Below are 22,507 nucleotides of genomic sequence, written 5' to 3'. Positions count from 1 at the left end.
GCAACACTAAGCACCACCACAGCACCACTCGGCACCACCACAGCACTACTCGGCACCACCACAGCACCACTCCGCACCACCACAGCACCACTCCGCACCACCACAGCACCCCTCAGCACCACCACAGCATCACTCAGCAGCACCACCACAGCATCACTCAGCATCACCACAGCACCACCACAGCACCACTCAGCACCACCACAGCAACACTAAGCACCACCACAGCATCACTTAGCACCACTCAGCACCACCACAGCATCACTTAGCACCACCACAGCACCACTCAGTACTACCACAGCACCACTCAGCTCAACCACAGCACCACTCAGCGCAACCACAGCATCACTCAGCACAACCACAGCATCACTCAGCGTAACCAGAGCATCACTCAGCGCAACCACAGCATCACTCAGCGCAACCAGAGCATCGCTCAGCGCAACCAGAGCATCACTCAGCGGAACCACAGCATCACTCAGCGAAACCACAGCATCACTCAGCACAACCACAGCATCACTGATTCAAATATGTTCTCTCAATGTTTCAAGCTTTATTACAAATGTCACAAAAAGATGTTAATATTTCACTTCTGTTCTTGGTTTTTCGTCACAATAAAATACACTGAACATAATCTTCACAAAAGTTATTTACAAAAGTTTAGGCTATTGACTATAAATTAAAAACAATTTCATTTAAGTATTAATTATTTTAAAAAAAATGATAAGCCATTGTTATTTGTAATATCAATACATCTAAGTCACGTTAATACAAAACATGTTACATTACAAATGCTGTAGGTGTCACATTTGCGAAAGTTATAACTATTGGCATTGTAAATGACAAAGCTATTAATTTAGCTATTTTCAAAAACAAAACATAAATAAAAAAATTGTCGTTTACAAGACCAATAGCTCAAACTTTCCTATTGCATTGCAAATGCTTGTTTTTAATAAGCACCTTTTTCATAGCACTGCACTCTTTCTGTACTATACTTTGGGCACAACTGTGGCAAAATACGCCGTTTTCCATTTCTGCACCGCTACATGGGCGGTATATGGAGCGACTGCCCACCCCCACATGATGATATGCCGCCATGAGGGTGGTCTGAGAGGATTTTTCTAGCCCAGTGTGACCCAACACACTTTTCCACACGGATATCCTTGTGATTCCTGTTCTCCATTTAGGACAGCACACTACTATTTGACCTGGTCTCCTCTTTCTGTGTTTTGTATCACAGCCTGAATCATCCTTTAAAGGGCTCAAACCTGTGACCACATGTTACACATACATGCCAACACTGTCAAGCTGCAAAGAGGGATATTTGGAAAAGGTAATTGGGGACTATATTTTCCCCGTTGAATTACGTGAGAGAAGAGGTCATTTTAGGCGGGAGACAGATACAAATAATAATAATTTGTGTTAAATTATGGGGACTCACCCACCTGAATTGGGTCTGTTGACAAGTATGGTTACACATCATTCTCCACTGTAGAGCTTCACTCCATTAAGGCGGTTCCAGAACACATTTAATAGTACTCTCACAGTTGCTGTTTGAAGTATGTACTGACTGATAAGGGGGAAAGTACTTGATTCACGTGATTTTCAGAATGTTTGTCCAGGCTGCGACATTAAAATACTGGCCATTCAAGACATTGGAGGGCCTAATTTCAGCCGCAGGGCTATAAAGATCTCTGAAATACAGGAGATTCAGGGGTCGCTTTACTTTCGCATTTAATTGTAGCATAGATGGCAACATTTTAGTGGAGGAAAGTGGGAGATTTTTAACAAGCACTGGCGTTGCCAATAGGTCTCGCAGTAGGAAAGTTGGAGCTATTACAATTGCAAATAACAATGCCTTTTATTTTGCATGTTAAAAACATAAAGGGCTTTGTCATTTAAAAAACCAATATCTCCAACTTTCCTACTGCGAGACCTATTGTGCACTGCACAGTGTGTGTGAAAGTGGCACTGCGTGGCTGAGTGGCGTTGCGTGTGTGAGTGGCGTTGCGTGTGTGAGTGGCGTTGCGTGTGTGAGTGGCGTTGCGTAGTTGAGTGGCGTTGCGTAGTTGAGTGGCGTTGCGTAGTTGAGTGGCGTTGCGTAGTTGAGTGGCGTTGCGTAGTTGCGTGGCGTTGCGTAGTTGCGTGGCGTTGCGTAGTTGTGTGGCGTTGCGTAGTTGCGTGGCGTTGCGTAGTTGAGTGGCGTTGCGTAGGTGAGTGGTGTTGCGTAGGTGAGTGGCGTTGCGTAGGTGAGTGGCGTTGCGTAGGTGAGTGGCGTTGTGTGTGTGAGTGGCGTTGCATGTGTGAGTGGCGTTGCGTAGTTGAGTGGTGTTGCGTGTGTGAGTGGCGTTGCGTAGTTGAGTGGCGTTGCGTGTGTGAGTGGCGTTGCGTGTGTGAGTGGCGTTGCGTGGTTGAGTGGCGTTGCGTGGTTGAGTGGCGGTGCATGTGTGAGTGGCGTTGCGTGTGTGAGTGGCGTTGCGTGTGTGAGTGGCGTTGCGTGTGTGAGTGGCGTTGCGTGTGGCGTTGCGTGTGTGAGTGGCGTTGCGTGGTTGAGTGGCGTTGCGTGGTTGAGTGGCGTTGCATGGTTGAGTGGCGTTGCGTAGTTGAGTGGCGTTGCGTAGTTGAGTGGCGTTGCGTAGGTGAGTGGCATTGCGTAGGTGAGTGGCGTTGCGTAGGTGAGTGGCGTTGCATAGGTGAGTGGCGTTGCGTGGTTGAGTGGCTTTGCGTGTGTGAGTGGCATTGCGTGTGTGAGTGGTGTTGCGTGTGTGAGTGGCGTTGCGTAGTTGAGTGGCGTTGCGTAGTTGAGTGGCGTTGCGTAGTTGCGTGGCGTTGCGTAGTTGCGTGGCGTTGCGTAGTTGCGTGGCGTTGCGTAGTTGCGTGGCATTGCGTAGTTGAGTGGCGTTGCGTAGGTGAGTGGCGTTGCGTAGGTGAGTGGCGTTGTGTAGGTGAGTGGCGCTGCGTAGGTGAGTGGCGTTGCGTGGTTGAGTGGCGTTGCGTGGTTGAGTGGCGTTGCGTGGTTGAGTGGCGTTGCGTGGTTGAGTAGCGTTGCGTAGTTGAGTGGCGTTGCGTAGTTGAGTGGCGCTGCGTGTGTGAGTGGCGTTGCGTGTGTGAGTGGCGTTGCGTAGTTGAGTGGCATTGCGTGTATGAGTGGCGTTGCATGTGTGAGTGGCGTTGCGTGTGTGAGTGGCGTTGCGTAGTTGAGTGGTGTTGCGTAGTTGAGTGGCGTTGCATAGTTGAGTGGCGTTGCGTGTGTGAGTGGCGTTGCGTGTGTGAGTGGCGTTGCGTGTGTGAGTGGCGTTGCGTAGTTGAGTGGCGTTGCGTAGGTGCCTGGCGTTGCGTAGTTGCGTGGCGTTGCGTAGTGGCGTTGCGTAGTTGCATGGCATTGCGTAGTTGCGTGGCGTTGCGTAGGTGAGTGGCGTTGCGTAGGTGAGTGGCGTTGCGTAGGTGAGTGGCGTTGCGTAGGTGAGTGGCGTTGCGTAGGTGAGTGGCATTGCGTGGTTGAGTGGCGTTGCGTGTGTGAGTGGCATTGCGTGTGTGAGTGGTGTTGCGTGTGTGAGTGGCGTTGTGTAGTTGAGTGGCATTGCGTAGTTGAGTGGCGTTGCGTAGTTGCGTGGCGTTACGTAGTTGCGTGGCGTTACGTAGTTGCGTGGCGTTGCGTAGTTGCGTGGCGTTGCGTAGTTGCGTGGCGTTGCGTAGTTGCGTGGCGTTGCATAGGTGAGTGGCGTTGCATAGGTGAGTGGCGTTGCGTAGGTGAGTGGCGTTGCGTAGGTGAGTGGTGTTGCGTGGTTGAGTGGCGTTGCGTGGTTGAGTGGCGTTGCGTGGTTGAGTGGCGTTGCGTGGTTGAGTAGCGTTGCGTAGTTGAGTGGCGTTGCGTAGTTGAGTGGCGTTGCGTAGTTGAGTGGCGTTGCGTATGTGAGTGGCGTTGCATGTGTGAGTGGTGTTGCGTTGTTGAGTGGCGTTGCGTGTGTGAGTGGCGTTGCGTGTGTGAGTGGCGTTGCGTGTGTGAGTGGCGTTGCGTAATTGAATGGCGTTGCGTAGTTGCGTGGCGTTGCGTAGTTGCGTGGCGTTGCGTAGTTGCGTGGTGTTGCGTAGTTGCGTGGCGTTGCGTAGTTGCGTGGCGTTGCGTAGTTGCGTGGCGTTGCGTGGTTGCGTGGCATTGCGTGGTTGAGTGGCGTTGCGTGGTTGAGTGGCGTTGCGTGGTTGAGTGGCGTTGCGTGGTTGAGTGGCGGTGCGTGTGTGAGTGGCGTTGCGTGTGTGAGTGGCGTTGCGTGTGTGAGTGGCGATGCGTGTGTGAGTGGCGTTGCGTGGTTGAGTGGCGTTGCGTGGTTGAGTGGCGTTGCATGGTTGAGTGGCGTTGCGTAGTTGAGTGGCGTTGCGTGTGTGAGTGGCGTTGCGTGTGTGAGTGGCGTTGCGTGTGTGAGTGGCATTGCGTAGTTGAGTGGTGTTGCGTGGTTGCGTGGCATTGCGTAGTTGAGTGGCATTGCGTGGTTGAGTGGCGTTGCGTAGGTGAGTGGCGTTGCGTAGGGGAGTGGCGTTGCGTGTGTGAGTGGCGTTGCGTGTGTGAGTGGCGTTGCGTAGTTGAGTGGCGTTGCGTAGTTGCGTGGCGTTGCGTAGTTGCGTGGCGTTGCGTAGTTGCGTGGCGTTGCGTAGTTGCGTGGCATTGCGTAGGTGAGTGGCGTTGCGTAGGTGAGTGGCGTTGCATAGGTGAGTGGCGTTGCGTAGGTGAGTGGCGCTGCGTAGGTGAGTGGCGTTGCGTAGGTGATTGGCGTTGCGTGGTTGAGTGGCGTTGCGTGGTTGAGTGGCATTGCGTGGCTGAGTGGCGTTGCGTGGTTGAGTAGCGTTGCGTAGTTGAGTGGCGTTGCGTAGTTGAGTGGCGTTGCGTAGTTGAGTGGCGTTGCGTGTGTGAGTGGTGTTGCGTGTGTGAGTGGCGTTGCGTAGTTGAGTGGCGTTGCGTGTGTGAGTGGCGTTGCGTGTGTGAGTGGCGTTGCATGTGTGAGTGGCATTGCGTAGTTGAGTGGTGTTGCGTAGTTGAGTGGCGTTGCGTAGTTGAGTGGCGTTGCGTGTGTGAGTGGCGTTGCGTGTGTGAGTGGCGTTGCTTGTGTGAGTGGCGTTGCGTAGTTGAGTGGCGTTGCGTAGGTGCGTGGCGTTGCGTAGTTGTGTGGCGTTGCGTAGAGGCGTTGCGTAGTTGCATGGCGTTGCGTAGTTGCGTGGCGTTGCGTAGGTGAGTGGCGTTGCGTAGGTGAGTGGCGTTGCGTAGGTGAGTGGCGTTGCGTAGGTGAGTGGCGTTGCGTGGTTGAGTGGCGTTGCGTGTGTGAGTGGCGTTGTGTGTGTGAGTGGCGTTGCGTGTGTGAGTGGCGTTGCGTAGTTGAGTGGCATTGTGTAGTTGAGTGGCGTTGCGTAGTTGCGTGGCGTTACGTAGTTGTGTGGCGTTACGTAGTTGCGTGGCGTTGCGTAGTTGCGTGGCGTTGCGTAGTTGCGTGGCGTTGCGTAGTTGCGTGGCGTTGCGTAGGTGAGTGGCGTTGCGTAGGTGAGTGGCGTTGCGTAGGTGAGTGGCGTTGCGTGGTTGAGTGGCGTTGCGTGGTTGAGTGCCGTTGCGTGGTTGAGTGGCGTTGCGTGGTTGAGTAGCGTTGCGTAGTTGAGTGGCGTTGCGTAGTTGAGTGGTGTTGCGTAGTTGAGTGGCGTTGCGTATGTGAGTGGCGTTGCGTGTGTGAGTGGCGTTGCGTTGTTGAGTGGCGTTGCGTGTGTGAGTGGCGTTGCGTGTGTGAGTGGCGTTGCGTGTGTGAGTGGCGTTGCGTGTGTGAGTGGCATTGCGTAGTTGAGTGGTGTTGCGTAGTTGAGTGGCGTTGCGTGTGTGAGTGGCATTGCGTAGTTGAGTGGCGTTGCGTGTGTGAGTGGCGTTGCGTGTGTGAGTGGTGTTGCGTGTGTGAGTGGCGTTGCGTAGTTGAGTGGCGTTGCGTAATTGAGTGGCGTTGCGTAGTTGCGTGGCATTGCGTAGTTGCGTGGCGTTGCGTGGTTGCGTGGCGTTGCGTGGTTGAGTGGCGTTGCGTGGTTGAGTGGCGTTGCGTGGTTGAGTGGCGTTGCGTGTGTGAGTGGTGTTGCGTGTGTGAGTGGCGTTGCGTGTGTGAGTGGCATTGCGTGTGTGAGTGGCGTTGCGTGGTTGAGTGGCGTTGCATGGTTGAGTGGCGTTGCATGGTTAAGTAGCGTTGCATGGTTGAGTGGTGTCGCATGGTTGAGTGGCGTTGCGTTGTTGCGTGGCGTTGCATGTGTCAGAGGCTAAATGTAGCACAGGGAGACCTCCAGTGGTAAGACAATCAAAAACAACTTAGAAAACATTTCACAGTATGAAAAGATCAAACTCATGAACGAGCGTGATACACCTCAGCTAAAAATCATGATAAATAACAACACACATTAGAAGTGAAACTGCAAGTACAGAAGGACCAGCTTTGCTTGTTTAAAACTCCCACTTCAGGCAGATGAGTGTAATGTGTAAAGCGTCTTGTGCACATGAGCAGATCGTGGAGTCTGGAAGCAAATACAAACAAGAGGAATGACTGAGGCGCATTGGTGTGAAGCACATCAAAGGGCTTCTCCTCCCCTAATTAGGTGAGGAGAAGCCGTTCCGGGAAACTGAAAGCACGGCCGGCCTGTGGCCGGCCATGAATAATTAGGGGAGGAGAAGCCCTTTGATGTGCTGGGCTGGCTGGCCCTGAATGCGCGTGCATGTTATCACGTGGTTCACGTGAACAGCATGAAAACCGAGGGGCTGAAAGCCCTTTGGTTTGAAGATGTTTTCGCCACATGAATTCTCGCTCCGCTCGATGCGCTTGCGCACATCGATAGGTCGCGAGACCTAAAAATGAGGGCAAGAACATTTTTCTGCCATTGACTTGTGTTGAGGCCTGAATCGGGTCGAGTGTCATGTACAAGGCTTGCACGTGCGCTGCTAAGGATCGGATATCAGAAATGCAAATATACGTTTTTTGTTCATTGCCTAGTAGGAGCACAGATAAAGCGCTATGGCAGGCAGAGCGAGTGTGACAAAAATGTTGTACACTGGACTGCAGGAGCAGGTTACTGGCAGTGTATACTCCGAGTCACACAAGACCAGTCGCTGTTGGTCAAGCACAACATGAAGGGGGCGGGGAGAAGAACACAGAGGACAGAAACAGCACTGAGTGCAACAGGAGGGTAATAAATGAGGGGGCCAGCTGCAAAACACATGCACTCCCATGGAGTTCTCAACGCAAAAGGGAAAAGTAATCCTGGAAAAGTAAGCAATGGAAGCAATGCAGCCACTCAAAGGAGATGGTAAAGAGACTATACTCCATGGGAGGGACAAGCGCTGCCATTCTGGGACACGAAAAAAGAAGCAGACAAATGTGAGTGACAGGAAAACCAACCAATGGTAAATAATGGGTGGACTCCAGAAGTGACATTTCATTGGTAAGCTCGCAATATGTCTTGCAACAGACAGCGCATGCATTGTCTAAGGTCCGGATCTAAAAACAAACATTTTGGAACGTGGTCGCATCTGGTTTGACTGTAATACATAAAGTAGACAAAAGGTGATACCATTATTCAGTGCATTTGAAATTGAGAAGCAGAAATGGATTGTAGCCACTTCACTTATGACCTAATGTTTTCAATAATAGCAACAGATGTACACATCCGCAATATGCCATGTCTGCGGTAGCATAGAACTTATTAGCGATGCCAGCAGACAGCTACGGCTCTCTTTAGCTAAGTGCTAAAAACAGACGGCTTAGATAGTGAGAAGGAAAACGTTAATTGCATACCTCTTGAAAACCACTTAACAAGTTTCTAAATGTTATTGTACGTAGCTACGTATCTTGCCATTACCGTATATTGACAATCCTCTGAAACGCAAAAGGATGATGGCGAAGTTCTGAGTAGAGATACCACCCAGTGCATTACTTTTTACAGGGAAACAACCTTTACAACACATGCGTTACAACGCATGCTTTTACCCCGCTTGCCGTTGCAACGAAAATGGCTTGCGGTAGGTGGTAGAAGGTGTTAGATTCAACTCCAACACCTTCCCTACTGTTGCACAGACTGGAGTTGGAATAGTAAATTACACTATTCCACCTTACAGTGCACCCCAACAGCAAGTCTGGTTACAAAATTGCGTTGCAACGGCATGCGGGGTAAAAGCATGCGTTGTAACATCATACAACCCTTTTTACAACATAATCTTGGTGGCTGTGCACCGTGTCTGGATTGCGATGAAATTCAGTGTCGGAAGATAAATAACACGTTCCCAGAATTCACAATTTCTGTAATACATTATACCCTCAGCTGTTACTTCTCTGTTCTAAGGAGCATCATTTAACTAATGTGACTGGCCTCTCTCATTAGATTCTAAATCCATCTATCTTGGCTTGCGCTGGATAGATTGAGGTCATTGGCAAGTCTTCCTGCTTTCCTTCTTTCGATGAGGTTTAGGTTGGGTTTCTTGACAGAATGAGACAAGGTTCAGGAAGCTAAGGCGCATGGCGGCCATCTTGGCGCCTCCACCCATGCATCAGGGATCCTCACTGGGACAACAAAAGAGGGTTGAATGCTTGAGCCAACCCTTCTTAACTGGACCTTCCGGTGGGCCACATTTTCTTTATTTGTTTTGTAGCTCGCTAGTCGCGTTACAGAGCGAAACCAACCATAACATTTATGTTACGTTTGTATATGGCACTTATACTTATTGGTTGACCTCGAAGCTAGCCATGCTGGAAGTCCGAAGTCCTGAGGTGTGTAGTCAAGTAGTAGTAGCAACTGATTTTGTGGTTGGGGCATGAGGAAGAGGCAGATATGAACTTTGTTGTAGGGGATGGATAATCGAGAAGGGATTCATTGGATGTACCAGATGACTGCAGTGGTGGTGGTGTGTGTTTGGTCTAATGGTGGTTGGTTTGTAAAGCAGGAGGAAATCTTGGCCCTATGTCGAAAGGTTATGTTTAGCTATCAATAGTCCATTGAGGTGTCTTTTGTCACAAATCTTAAAAACACTAAGACAGTGGTTCCCAAACTTTTTAGAACTATGGTTCACTTTTTATGGTTTAAATTTCTTTATTCATTTTATCAACATCATAAGCAACGGGGTATGACTTTAGCATATTGAGGCCCGGTAACTTCGGGTCGCTATGAAATAAGTTGTCCAATAGCCCCCAACTCCCCCCCACCCCGGACCTCTTGGCCTCTAAATGGTGGTTGTTCGAGCCTCAGTTAATCGGAGGAGTCGTAAGTATTTGGGACAGGTGAGTTCACGAAATTCAGTTGTGAGCAGTGTCAAAAATGGTTCCATAACTTAGGGAATAATGCGCCCTGGTTAGAGAAAGTAAGTGATATACGTTCCATCCCCAGTATGTGCCACAAGCGGTGTTGCCAACCCCGATGAGTAGGAACCAGCTCAGTGCCCCTGGTTCACTTTTTAGAAAGAAAAACGTTCGGAACCCACGTAGCTTTACAGGACATGAGGGGTGATTTTTTAATGTAACTAATCCATCCAGTGGTAGCACACTGTCATTTACAGACAGCACATTTTTCATTAAAATGGCCATTAACTTTGCAGTGATAAAATTATATTACACACAAATCACAATGTGTAGAAATCAGGTTTCTTTAAATATTTAACATTTGTTCACCACCAATTAATTTTATTTTTTTTATTTTGATCCTATTAAAATCTCTGATTCCAACACACTTCAGAATTACAAAAAAAAGACTTCATTGATGCTCTTCTAACCTCTGAATGCATAAAGTTAATTTACATTTTGTTGTGTATTCCCAAACAACTACATTGTCATAAACTTCACTGTAAATACTCCTCTCACGTCACAATTAGAGAAGGAAAAGTAAAGATCAATCCCATGTTGAAGTAATTCGCAGCAACTTGCCAGAAGACATAGCTGGCATTTAATCCCTGTCCTTTAAGCACTGCAAATCCAACAAGCTAAGCACAGAATATAAAGACATGTTCATTGATTGCTCGTACTTTCCCGACCCACCAAAAATCAGCTTGGGACCCAATATTTTGGGAAACATTGCTCTGAGATATAGTACTAACCCTGAAAAATCTAAAACACATACCTGACATTTATTACACCTGTTGTTTTGCGCTACGTTCCAAGAATTATTTAAAAAAACCTTCTAATTTTAAAAGACATGACTACGTGGTTTATAATGGCTGAGGGCCGGACTTTGACTAGCAGTCACTGGGCCTTTCCCTGGTGGGCCGCCAGGGTGGGGGCCGGTTTTGGGCCCTTGGGGGGTAATTTGTGTGAAAGGGGGCCGGCAATATCAGCACACTGTAACAAAATTGGCAGAAACCAGCCGTAGCAAACAGCTCGGCCGCACCCTGCCCCTATCCCCCGGGGGCCTGCCTAGCAGTTGCCAGGGCAGGTTTCAGTTCCCAATCAGGCCCTGAATGGCTGATCAAATGACACATATTGGAACCCTTATTCCGTTTACAGGGCTTAATTTGAGCTGGTGGTTCAGGTGGGATTGACGAGAACTACTGTTTGGGGAAGGGAACTTATTTTTACCCAACAAGCATTGACCCAGAGGAAGAAAGAGAAAAATCCAAAAGAGGGAAAGACGGATGAAGAATACCTGTGAAGAAAAACAGTGTCAAAGGGAGAAAGCAGAGATGAAAAAGAAGCAGCAAGAGTTAGGTAAAGAGGCAGGGAGGGTCTGGCGATGGAATTAAGAGGCACGAGGTGGAATCAAGACTATGCAGCTTCTGTATTTTGTCCTACAGACCACAGGGTTCTTGGCAAAACTTTGGACTTTGGCACTTATTCTTTTGCGAATCAAGCACTGCCTTTATATATACAATTGAGCCAGTTCAGGTTTCTTGGGTTGCCCTATTTCCTGTTACCTGCATCAAAAGGAGCTCGCAAGCCGAAACTGCTAAGCCACACACGTCACCTTAGACATGTTTCGCCTGTTTTGGTTTTCTTCAAGGAACTTCGGCTGGAATCAAAATTTAAAGAAGTGCACCTCATACTGAAAAAAGAGAAGGGCATTGATAAATGTTGTATTTCGGCAGTAGGGTGAGTTTCTAGGTTATCCCAGCTACTGCTGTTTTTGTTTATGCCTGTAGGTGATACTGTTGCTTTTTTCCTTACACTGCCTTTTATATTTGTAGTGGCTGTCTTCCAACTGTTTTGTTGAGCCCCACCTTGAGTAACACAAAATGTGACCTGCATAAACTGTGCAACTAGGCTCGCCACTAATTTGAAGACTCTAGAATATCTTCTTTCATTCAAGCAAAATCCAAAAATTAAACCTTGCGTCAGATAAAGTGCTTCTTTGAGCCAACGTTTATCACACTTTACGAAAAATGTATACAGTGCAGCCTCCAACGAGGCTGCACTGTGTTGCGCTGCAGGGAGGGAGCAATAGAGTGCCATATCTTCAAAGATATGGCTCTCTCCTCCCCTTTCCCTTGGGCCGGTGCTTATTACAGCTGCCGTGCACCACCCACACACCTTAGCGCCATAGCGCTAGGGTGTGTGTGTTTGTGAGTCCAGCATAGGTTTTGCACAGGGAGGATACCCTTCTTGTACAAAATTCTATGCCTAGACAGGAGGAAAAGCTTTTCCCACTTTGTATGCATGCTGCACAGTGCAGCAGGCATGCAAAGTCGAAAAAGGAAGGAGAAATGAAAGAATTATCTTTCCTTGCACCTACTTTAAAAGGGCTCAGTTTCTTTACGCTAAACCGAATCTACTCTATTTAGTAAATTGGGTTTAGCGTGATAAACCTTGGGTGGTTGCATGGTAACGTCCATGCACCGCCCTTGGCACACCCCCATACTGAAAAAATGGAATGAGAAGCAGGAAAAGATACAACCAATACTAAATCTAATGATTGCATATAGCAATCATTGATACAACTCGAAATTTCTGGGAGTGTACTACTGTATGGTGTGGTGCATCAAACATTCAAATCGTCCTATATACGGTACACAGACAAAATATCGATTTTTAAATATCGAAATACAAAAATATCGAAGTTTAAATATCGATGGGACAAAATATCGAAGGTAAGTAATATCGACAGTCTTAATATCGATATTGGTATGATATCAGTAATATCGAAGTTGTAAATATCGATGTCAATAATATCGAAATTAATAACTTCGATGTTACTAATATCAATTTTTAAATAAATTTAGTGTATATTATATTGTATTTATTATGTTTTATTATTTATTTTTAATGTAATTTAATTAAATATTGTATTTTACTACTGTAGCGGGTTGTGGGTTTATAGGGGAATAGGGTGGGAAGTAATTTAATTATGTTAAATTAATTTTTAATTAGTAGGAATTATTAATTAATTAATTGAGAAATAATTTTTAATTATTTTTAATTAATTGATTAATTGATAAATATGTTCTGTAGCGGGTTATGGGTTAATAGGGGAATAGGGTGGGAAGTAATTTAATAATAATTAATTAATTGATATATGTTTGTACATATTTTAATTAATAATTAATTGGTAATTAATTTCTATTAATTAGTTAAATAATTAATATAATTTTGTACATATTTATAATTATTAATTAGTTGGTAATTAATTAATATTAATTATTTAATTACATTAATTATAGTAATTTTTTATTATATATGATTTATTGTTATTATTAATTAATTAATTGGGAAAAATAATATTAATTATTAAATTAAATTAATTACAGCAAATGTGCTAATATATTTACTTTATTGTTATTGTTAATTAATAATTAATTGGTAATTAAATAATATTAATTAATTTTGGGTAAAGGAGTATTTTTAGGGTTCAGGGTCAGTTTTCAGTTCATGGGTAAAGGGGTATTTTTAGGGTTCAGGGTCAGTTTTCAGTTTTTGGGTAAAGGGGTATTTTTAGGGTTCAGGGTCAGTTTTCAGTTTTTGGGTAAAGGGGTATTTTTAGGGTTCTGGGTCAGTTTTCAGTTTTTGGGTAAAGGGGTATTTTTAGGGTTCTGGGTCAGTTTTCAGTTCATGGGTAAAGGGGTATTTTTAGGGTTCAGGGTCAGTTTTCAGTTTTTGGGTAAAGGGGTATTTTTAGGGTTCTGGGTCAGTTTTCAGTTTTTGGGTAAAGGGGTATTTTTAGGGTTCAGGGTCAGTTTTCAGTTTTTGGGTAAAGGGGTATTTTTAGGGATAAGGGTCAGTTTTCAGTTTTTGGGTAAAGGTTTTTTTTTAGGTTTCAGGGTCAGTTTTGAGTTTTTGGGGTACAGGGATATTTTTAAGGTTCAGGGTCAGTTTTGGGTTTTTGGGGTACAGGCGTACAGGGTAAAAACAAAAAAATATTACATTAAATCAAATAAATTAAATGATAAAAATTAAAATTACATTAAATTATTAAGTGTTTTATTTATTTTAAATGTATATGTATTAGTTTTAATTTTGTTTTAATATTTTTATTTAATATTTGTAAAATTATATGTATTTTAAAATTATTTTTACATTATTATTAATACATTTAAAAAAACGATATTTTTGATTCCGATATTTTTGTACTACGATATTATTTTTTCGATATTTTTGTACTTACCTTAATGAAGATAGGATTCCGATATTTTTGCTGTCGATATTTTTGCTCCGATATTTTTGCATTTCGATATTCTGTCTGTCGATATTATGTCAGACATTCCTATATACAAAAACATTACAAAGCAGTACAAAACATTACAAATAGTGTCAAACAAAGAATCCCCATAAAAACACTCCTAACTGCCAAACATAATTATTGAGGGCTGTGGATACAATTCCTGCACAATCACTCTGACTGATAGTCTCTTGAGTCCGTATGTATATACAAAATAAGAATCGTTGGTATTAGGACATCATACAGTGTATTTAATACATTTTATAATCCAAGACTTCAAGATACTTCATGAACGAGGTGTCGACGCGTTTCGGCCTTTGGCTTTTAGGCCTCTTCAGGACAAAATGAAAGATGGAGCACCTATACAATAATATGTACACAAATATATACATGATTTACAAAGTGAATTCCAATGAGGCACATATAAACTCATTAACCCCTCATGTGTCAAGCAACATCATCAAATGACCATATTGGTGAGTCAAGATTACCAAACTGTGCATCAAGAGTGCACGAATGAGAGTAATGTTGCAAACTTCCTTACAACGCAGTGACGGTAGTATACTCTAGATAAAGGAAGGAAAGAAGAAAGAGCTAGTGCACCTAAAAGATTAACTTGTTTATAGCCGAAACCAAGCACAGAATGTGCCTCGAACCACCATTCAGCCAACCAAACAAGGGAATCCACACTTCTACGAGTAACAAATACATTCTTCAAACCACTTGCTACTTGTAACAGAATATATGACCAATCTTATTTCACAAATTAAGATCACCGGAGCCTTTCAAGGCTCTGTTCCCGCTGAGGAAACTACAACCATAGTGCTCCATAGCAATTTCAAATACAGACTGCCACAGCACCTCGAGTCTTGGTACCCACGTCTTACGGGTGAAAGGAATCCACAGTAGACCATCAAGGGTGGAGAATGGGCATGTGGGCTCCAGCAAGAAGCTCCGCTGCCATCCGGAATACTTTGTCTCCTACCCTGTGGGGAAACCGCTGGGAGCTCACAGGTTCATGCCAGCGGATATATGGAAGGGATTTCACCTTCACGTCCTTTCAGTCCACCCGCAGAGGTAACCCGATGTCTCAAGCTGACGTGTGCCTAATGTTTTTATATATAGGAAGATTTGAATGTTTGAAGTACCACACCATATAGTAGTACGCTTCCGGTATGGATAAAAGGTGAATATATGGATGTACTCAATAAAAGAAGAATCTCTGAATTTTCGAGTTGTATCAATGTATGTAATCATTCGATTTAGTATTAATTGTATCTTTTCCTGCTTCTCAGTTCCATTTTTCAGTATTTGATTAGCCCTTGATAAGTAGGGTCATTATGACTTTCCCCGTTCTCTCTTTTTTCTAGTTTGTGTGCACTTGGCACGCCCCGATGGCGCAAAGTATTGCAAAGCAGTGCTATGCGCTGCTTCGCATTTCTTCTTCATTACTTCCAGAGCTAGACAAGTTTAGCGCTGGAAAGTAAATTAGAAAAAAGATTTTGCGGTGTTTTGCATCACTTTTGTGGATGCAAACACGGTGCAAAAGCTTAGGAAATCCCCCCATAAGTATATAAAAATATGTGTGTGCACCCCTGGGCACATTCTCACACAATTGTCATTGTTCTCTTTTACATACCACTTGTCACCATAGTCTTGCAGATTACTTGCATTATTACTGTGCTTTCTGCACAGTGCTACTTGTAACCTGCTGGTCACAGGTTAAAATCCCAGAAAGATAGCTCAGTGAGCTCCTGCAGTTGTTGCAGAGATTTGTGTGTAACCTGCAGGTCAGAGGTTTTGATCTTGGGAAATTGTTCAGCAGCTTCCATGCTTGCTAACTTCTGTCTGCAGCTTGCTTTCTGTGTGTTTTAATCCAGAGGTGGCTCCTCCATTAGGGCGGAGGAGCATCGCCCCACTGCTTTCTCGTAGTGCAAGAAGCAGAAACATAAAATGGTATTTTCAATACCATTTTATGTTTCTGCTTCTCGCGCTGTGAGAAAGGAGAAGGCAGGGTATGCCTGGTTGGGGGTGGGCAGGAGGGTATGCCTGGTTTGGGGCGGGTGTGTGGGTGAGTCGGGGAGGAGTGGCTTGCCCACTGTTGTGGGCCCGACTGTTTGGTCGGCCCTCTGGGGCTGACCAAACCAGTCATGCGCACTCTACATTTCTACATTTTCTCTATGTAGGCTGCATGCAGCCTACATAGAGAAAATGGACTCTCTACAGGCGCCCGGCTGGGTGCTGTCCGCACCAATCACAATGCTCCCATTGCAGCTTTGTGATTGGCTTTGGGGAGGGGAGGGAGATGCATGCTTCCTTTTCCAGGAAATGGGACCTGGCCAGGAACGGAGGCGGCGTGGGACCCTGTAAGGTAAGTTAAAAGAAAAATTGCCACCCGGCGCGAACCCCAGCGCGACCCCCCCCTCCACTCGCCAGTCATGCGAGCCGCAACTCTTTCATTCTCTGCAGAGCTAAAACAAGCTTTTATTGTTCAAACACTGATAAAACGATTTCCATTTAATTATGTAGTAATATCGAGTGTCAATAGCGTAGTGGGGTCAAACATCACGGAGGGTGAATGGGTGAACCACTTTGTTGCCATCTTCAAAGACAAAAACGTACAACTAGCTCCCTCACACGAGAGACTTGGGCAGGAGGTGTTGGTATTCTCAGAAGGTGAACTACTGGAGGGAATAAGTAACCTTTCCAACAAAAAGGCCCCGGGACCAGATGGTATCCCCCCAGACCTTTATAAATCAGATCCAACATTTTGGGCCCCAATCCTTACAGCTGTGGGAAACGCTGCAGCAGAAAAGGCTTGTCCAGCATCATGGGGTCTCTCAACAATAGTCCCCGTATTTAAAAAGGGAGACCGAAATAGAACACTAAATTATAGGCCTATCTCCCTGATAGACTCTATTGTAAAAGTCCTAGGGGGCGTTATCCTGAAGAGGCTGTCCACCTGGGCAGAAGAGAACAAGATCATCTCTGACATACAGTACGGGTTTCGCGTAGGGCATTCCACCATGGCTCAATGCCTCAACCTCTACCTACTCCTGGGTAAATATACCATTGCACGACCAGGAACAGTTTACATGGCCTTCATGGATCTTTCCTCGGCTTTTGACTGTGTCAACCGGGGAAAGCTGTGGCAGTCCATGGAGGGCATGGGGGTAGAGCAACATCTGGTGAACTTCCTAATGGACCTATATAGCGACACAAAGGCTAACGTCAAATACACTAGGGATCTCAAGGTCACACGAAGTTTTAGCACCAGACGGGGGGTAAGGCAAGGGTGTATCCTGGCCCCCTTTCTTTTTAACTTATACATTAATGACCTAGAAGATCATTTGGTTAAGACGGGGGCGGATTACCGTATGTGGGACGACGGGGTCTGCCAGTCCTACTGTATGCCGATGACGCCGTCCTCCTAGCCCGCACCCCCAAAGGGCTACAAACACTATTGGACGCCTTTTATGGATTTATGTTAACACGAGATCTACACATGAACAAAACCAAATCCTATGTGCTGCAGGTAGGGAAGGCAGCCAGAAAACAGCATTTATTTAGGGTTAATGGAATTAGGGTGCCCATATGCACTTCCTTTTCTTACCTAGGGGTACTCCTAGATCAACAGCTGAACTGGGTTGCATGTATGAACAGGAAAAGAGGAGAAGTAGCCAGGGCTAAGGGTGCGCTTTTTGATTTTGCAGCTAGAATGGGCAACAGACCGGTGGCGGCCATGTTGAAAGTCTATCGATCCAAGAGTATCGCGATAGCTTCTTATGGGAGTGAACTTTGGGGTTACAGTAACCATGACTGTTTACAGATCGCTGAAAACTATTTTTTAAAACAACTCTTGTGTGTCCCACAGGGAACCCGAACACATCAGTGCATGAAGAAACCGGCATGCCCTTTATCTGCGATACTCTGTCACTGCGTCCCCTTATGTTCTGGTTGCAATGTTGGCTCAATAAACACCTTGTGCTAACACATAGCTTGTTAAAAGAAATCTTGAGCCTAGACAATATGTCCAAAATACCTTGGCTGAGATACCTTAAAGACACTTTTCGCAAAGAGGGGCAACCAAATCTATTTTTAAACCCGGCAGGAATAATGAGTAAAGATCTCACACTCATAAAACAGTCATTTATCACTCGCAAAAAATTGGACAGAGAGGATAGGGATTTATTGAAGCCCAACGTGCGCCTCCACCTATTGTTAAAAACATCACCCACCGAAGAGCAATACTTACTCTGGCCCTTACCAGCATATGAGCGTTTTCTTTTAATTAGGTTCAGGTTTAACTTGTTTCATCTTTTATTGGCAGTCCCTAGAGGGTGCCACAAGGGGATGGTGTTAGCACCCTGTGGTTGCGACAACCAGTCTCCACAGGACTTGCTTCACTTTATGTTTTTCTGTCAATATTATGAATTCCCCAGGACTTTTTATCTTAAACCTATTCTAAAAAGGATGAACTTTGTACAAGCCCGGCCTGCGTTATTTTACTTACAAATGCTGAACCCAGAAAGTATACCTCACGTGGCGGGTTTTTTAAAATGCACCATGAAGTATAGGAAATGTCTGGATATGTAAGACTGTTAAGAGTAAAAACCCTTTATCCTCTGCTCCCTTTTGACCGTGCAATAGCTGAACAACCAATGTTATGAACAGCCGGTTTTTTATAAACTGTAACTTGTCCTGTATAATTTTTAACTGATAGCCTGGAATGCTATTTTTATTGTAACATGATCTTTTATGGTTTTGATAGCTTGGAATGCTATTTTTATTGTAATATGAACTTTTATGGTTTTGTATAAAAAAAACCCGAATAAAGTACCTTTGAATGAGTGTCAATAAGCAATTCAGTTTGTAATGTTGGCTGTGGAAAGGGACATAAGCATATAATTAGACTTAAACGCCTGGGAACACACTACAATACGTCACACTGAATGGACTTACGTGCTTTCTCGTCTGTAATCTTCACTCAGGGCCGGCCTTAGGCATGTGCAAAGTGTGCACGTGCACAGGGCCGCCAAATCCCAGGGGCCGCCACGACGAGGATCGAGATCGGATACACATAATGCATATTCGTGCTGGCGGCCCCTGGCAGATTTGGCGGCCTCCGACCCTGGCTTTTCCACTTTCACTTTTACTTCTCCAAAGCCCCAGTGAGTCACCCCCCTCCTCCCTTTCACTTCCCTGGCCTCAGTCTGGCTCCGCACCGACCTCTGTTCTCGGTCCTGATTGGGCAGCAGGGGCGCCGGGGTGTTTGTCAACCTGCTTCCCGCGTGCGTTGTGCCTTGTGATGGCGTATGTTGACTGTCTGCAGCCATTTCTGTGGTGGTGGTGGCAGTCCGTCGGCTAATAATGTGAGTAATTTATTGAGTTTTCTCAATTTAAGGGTGGAGGCAGCAAATAACCAAGCCTGCAGTGCTTTAAGTGTCCTGTCTCCGAGTCCATCCTAAATACAGATTGCAGCCTATAAGTGGATCCTCTTGTCAGGTAACCAGATTCTGGCCCTTATTGAAGTGTCACTCTCAGGTTTGCAGTAAGTGGGTATATGCGCTTTCTACATAATGCATTGCTGAAGATGTTGTATCACCCCTCTGTAATGCGCTTTATGCAGCACACATTTTTCACCGTTGAAAAGTGAAATAGGGAGTGCCTTATTAGGATGATATAAATCAGGTAATGCAGGCCTTTGCAATCTAGGACGTCCCGCTGTTTTTGGTGTACCGAGGTGCTGACGTCCGGGTGCTGCTGGAGAGAAGATGCTGAGGCAGGTCTTGTAGGCCATCCCTATATAGCGCTCCCTCAGGAGTTTCCCACCCGCCCTCACAACTTTTACCCGCCCGTGCGCGCGTCAAAATGAAACGCCGACGAAGCCGCTCAGGTTTCAGAGAAAATTAGTTCTCTCCGGCAGTCCAAGCCCAGGCACACTCACCCCGACACCCACCGAGTGTGAAGTCCGCGAAACTCCCTCACAAACTGCCCAGAAACATTTGCGGCTCCCTGCACTCTCACTGAAAGAGCCTGAGGCCAGCATGACATGCAGAAGAACTTCGGCTGCTAGCCTGCTCGCAGGGAAACGAGCGTGGCACACGGAGCCTCATTCCGCTGCTCTCATCCCAGATGCGTGACACTTGAAGCCCCCCGTCCCGTGCCTCTGTGAGACCCCTCTCGAAACAGGGAGCATAGAGTGACGTTGCAGAGAGATTATTGCCATTGGTGCTGAGAGCACACCTGACGTAATTGTTATTGTTAGTCTCTGTGGTAGTTCTGGGTGACGTGTTCAACGGACAATATACTATTAGAACGCAAGTCGTGCTGAGATCTGTAATCCTGGGGCTGAAACACACGGTTTATCTGGCCTTGATATATTTGTTTGGCTGGCAGAGGAAATCAGCTCAAAAGCAGAGCTAATTAAAAGAAGAGCTCGGAGCTGCTATCGGCGATGCGCTCCCCGCCTTTAATAATGCTACTTTATATGAGGCGGCCGGCGGCCTGACACCCACTCAGCACGGCGAGAGCTGCTAGTTTTCCCAAGTACTTTCATATTTCCCCGTGCAGACAGTGTAATGCACTGTGACACCACTGGTGCAGAGTGTACCTAACGAGGGCACCCTTTAGCAAGGGTTGATGAAAGAACTGGAAATTACAGCTTCATATTATGTAGACATACTAGGAACATGAAGACAATTGCAGAAGAATTTGTGGGGTCAGAGACGTAACAGGATGTTCAGGCCTTGAAGGGATTTTTACAGTTAAGGAATAAAAGAATGATTCTTTAAATCTTTTTTTTCTTTGGGCAAGAAAGCCCATGACTTGTGGTTATGATAGTTCAAATGGGATATTCTATACTGCTAATCATCATTTTATCCATTTCAGATTCATTTAATCACTTTCAGTTCGGATCAATGTTAATTGATAAACTCATAATGCATTGTTATATGAATGTGTTATCATAAATTACAGAACCTGAAAGAAGATAACAAAGACTTTCATGAAACAGACATGTGGATTTATTTTCTAAAATGTACGATTGAAATAATTATGGAATAAAAGTGTAATAGAACATACACAATATAACTGGTCTTATTGTAGTTACTGGTCATCTAACGACTTTTCTGGACGTATTATTAAAACACCTTCCTGAGTTCCGCCCCGCCCGGACCCCCTCTTCCGGGCCCCCTACCTACGCTCCCTGCACAGGGCCACCATGAGCCTAGAGCCGGCCCTGCTTCACTTTCTCTTTTAATCATATGTTTTTGTTGGTAAACACTTTCATCCCTCTGCACATCCCTCTGCTTTCTTGTGAAATGCCACTCAGGGTGACTCTCTGTCCCCTGGTGACCCGCTGAGTCCGGCGGCAAGGTGTGGAGTGGATGTCTGACACCTGAGCCATGAAAGCCGATCACGGGGGAGCAATTACAGAGCAGGCTGGGTGCCTGTTTCCTTTCACTGATCTGAGGCCTGCTTTCATGCCCCAAGCAGAGCCTGTAATATAGCAGCTCAGAGAGCCGAGGATCACACAGCGTGTCTTTGTGTTCCCGCACATGCCCGGTCACCCTCACGGGGCACGTGCCCGCCGCTTGAAAGCCACACATGTATAGCATCGATTTAATTGATTTATATGTAGTAAAGGGTGCAGATATGTGGAATATAGCCTGCAGATTTGTGTATGCCACAATTAGATACATAAATTGGTAGCAGGCAGATTCTGCCCCTGTTTTACAAAGGTTTGCAATTCTGACACGCTTTACCACCCTTTAATTACACCTTGTAATCTTGAGAGGTTCTACTGCTTTTACCCAGTTTTATAGTCTTGACAGGTTCTACCGCTGTTGATTTTTATTTTTTGCATGTTATGTTTCCCTGATAGCCTCTATGGCTTTTTTAGCCACTTTCTGTGATCTTGCCAGGTTGTAACACTGCTTTAAAAGGTTTTGTAATCCTGACAGGTTCTTTCATAGATTTAACAAGTTTTATATTGTAATAGTTAGTGGTACTGCCACTGTTTTAGCAGGTGTTGTGATCCTGACAGGTTCTATTGCTATTTTACAAAGTTTTGTAATCTTGACAGTTTCTACCACTAACAGATTTAGCCATCTTGACATGTTCTGCTGCTGTTTTAACAGGTGTGCAATTTTAGCAGCGTCTACCACTAACATGTTCTGTAATCCTAACAGGTTCTTACGCCCTATTACCAATGTTTGTAATCTTCACAGAATCTACCAATAACAGGTTCTACTGTAACATGTTTAGTTATCTTGACAGATTCTATCGCTGTTGTATCAAGTTATGTAATCTTGAAAAGTTGTACACTAACATGTTTTGTAATCTTGACAGGTTCTACTGCTATTTCACTGAGTTTTTTGATCTTGACAGGTTCTACTGTAACATGTTTTGTAATCTTGACAGGTTCCTTCACTGTTTTATCAAATTTTGTAATCTTGACAGGTTGCACACTAACATGTTTTGTAATCTTGCCAGGTTCTACTGCTATTTGACCAAGTCTTGTGTACTTGACAGATTCTACAGTACCATGTGTTGTGATCTTAACAGGTTCTACTCTAACATGTTTCGCAATCCTGACAGGTTTTTCGCTGTATTACCCATTTTTTAAATATTAACAGAATCTACCACTAACAGTTTCCACTGTAACATGTTTTGTACTCTTGACAGATTCTATCACTGTTTTATCTAGTTTTATAATCTTGACAGACTGTACACCAACATGTTTTGTAATCTTGACAGGTTCTACTGCTATTTTACCGAGTTCTGTGATCTTGACAGGCTCTACTGTAACATGTTTTGTGATCTTCACAGGTTCTACTCTAAAATGTTTAGTAATCCTGACAGGTTCTACTGCTTTATT

The sequence above is a fragment of the Lissotriton vulgaris genome, chromosome 12, assembly GCF_964263255.1.
Source record: "Lissotriton vulgaris chromosome 12, aLisVul1.2, whole genome shotgun sequence".
Taxonomy (NCBI): Eukaryota; Metazoa; Chordata; class Amphibia; order Caudata; family Salamandridae; genus Lissotriton; species Lissotriton vulgaris.
The sequence above is the reverse complement of the archived record's forward strand: the minus strand, read 5'-3'. Positions refer to the sequence as shown.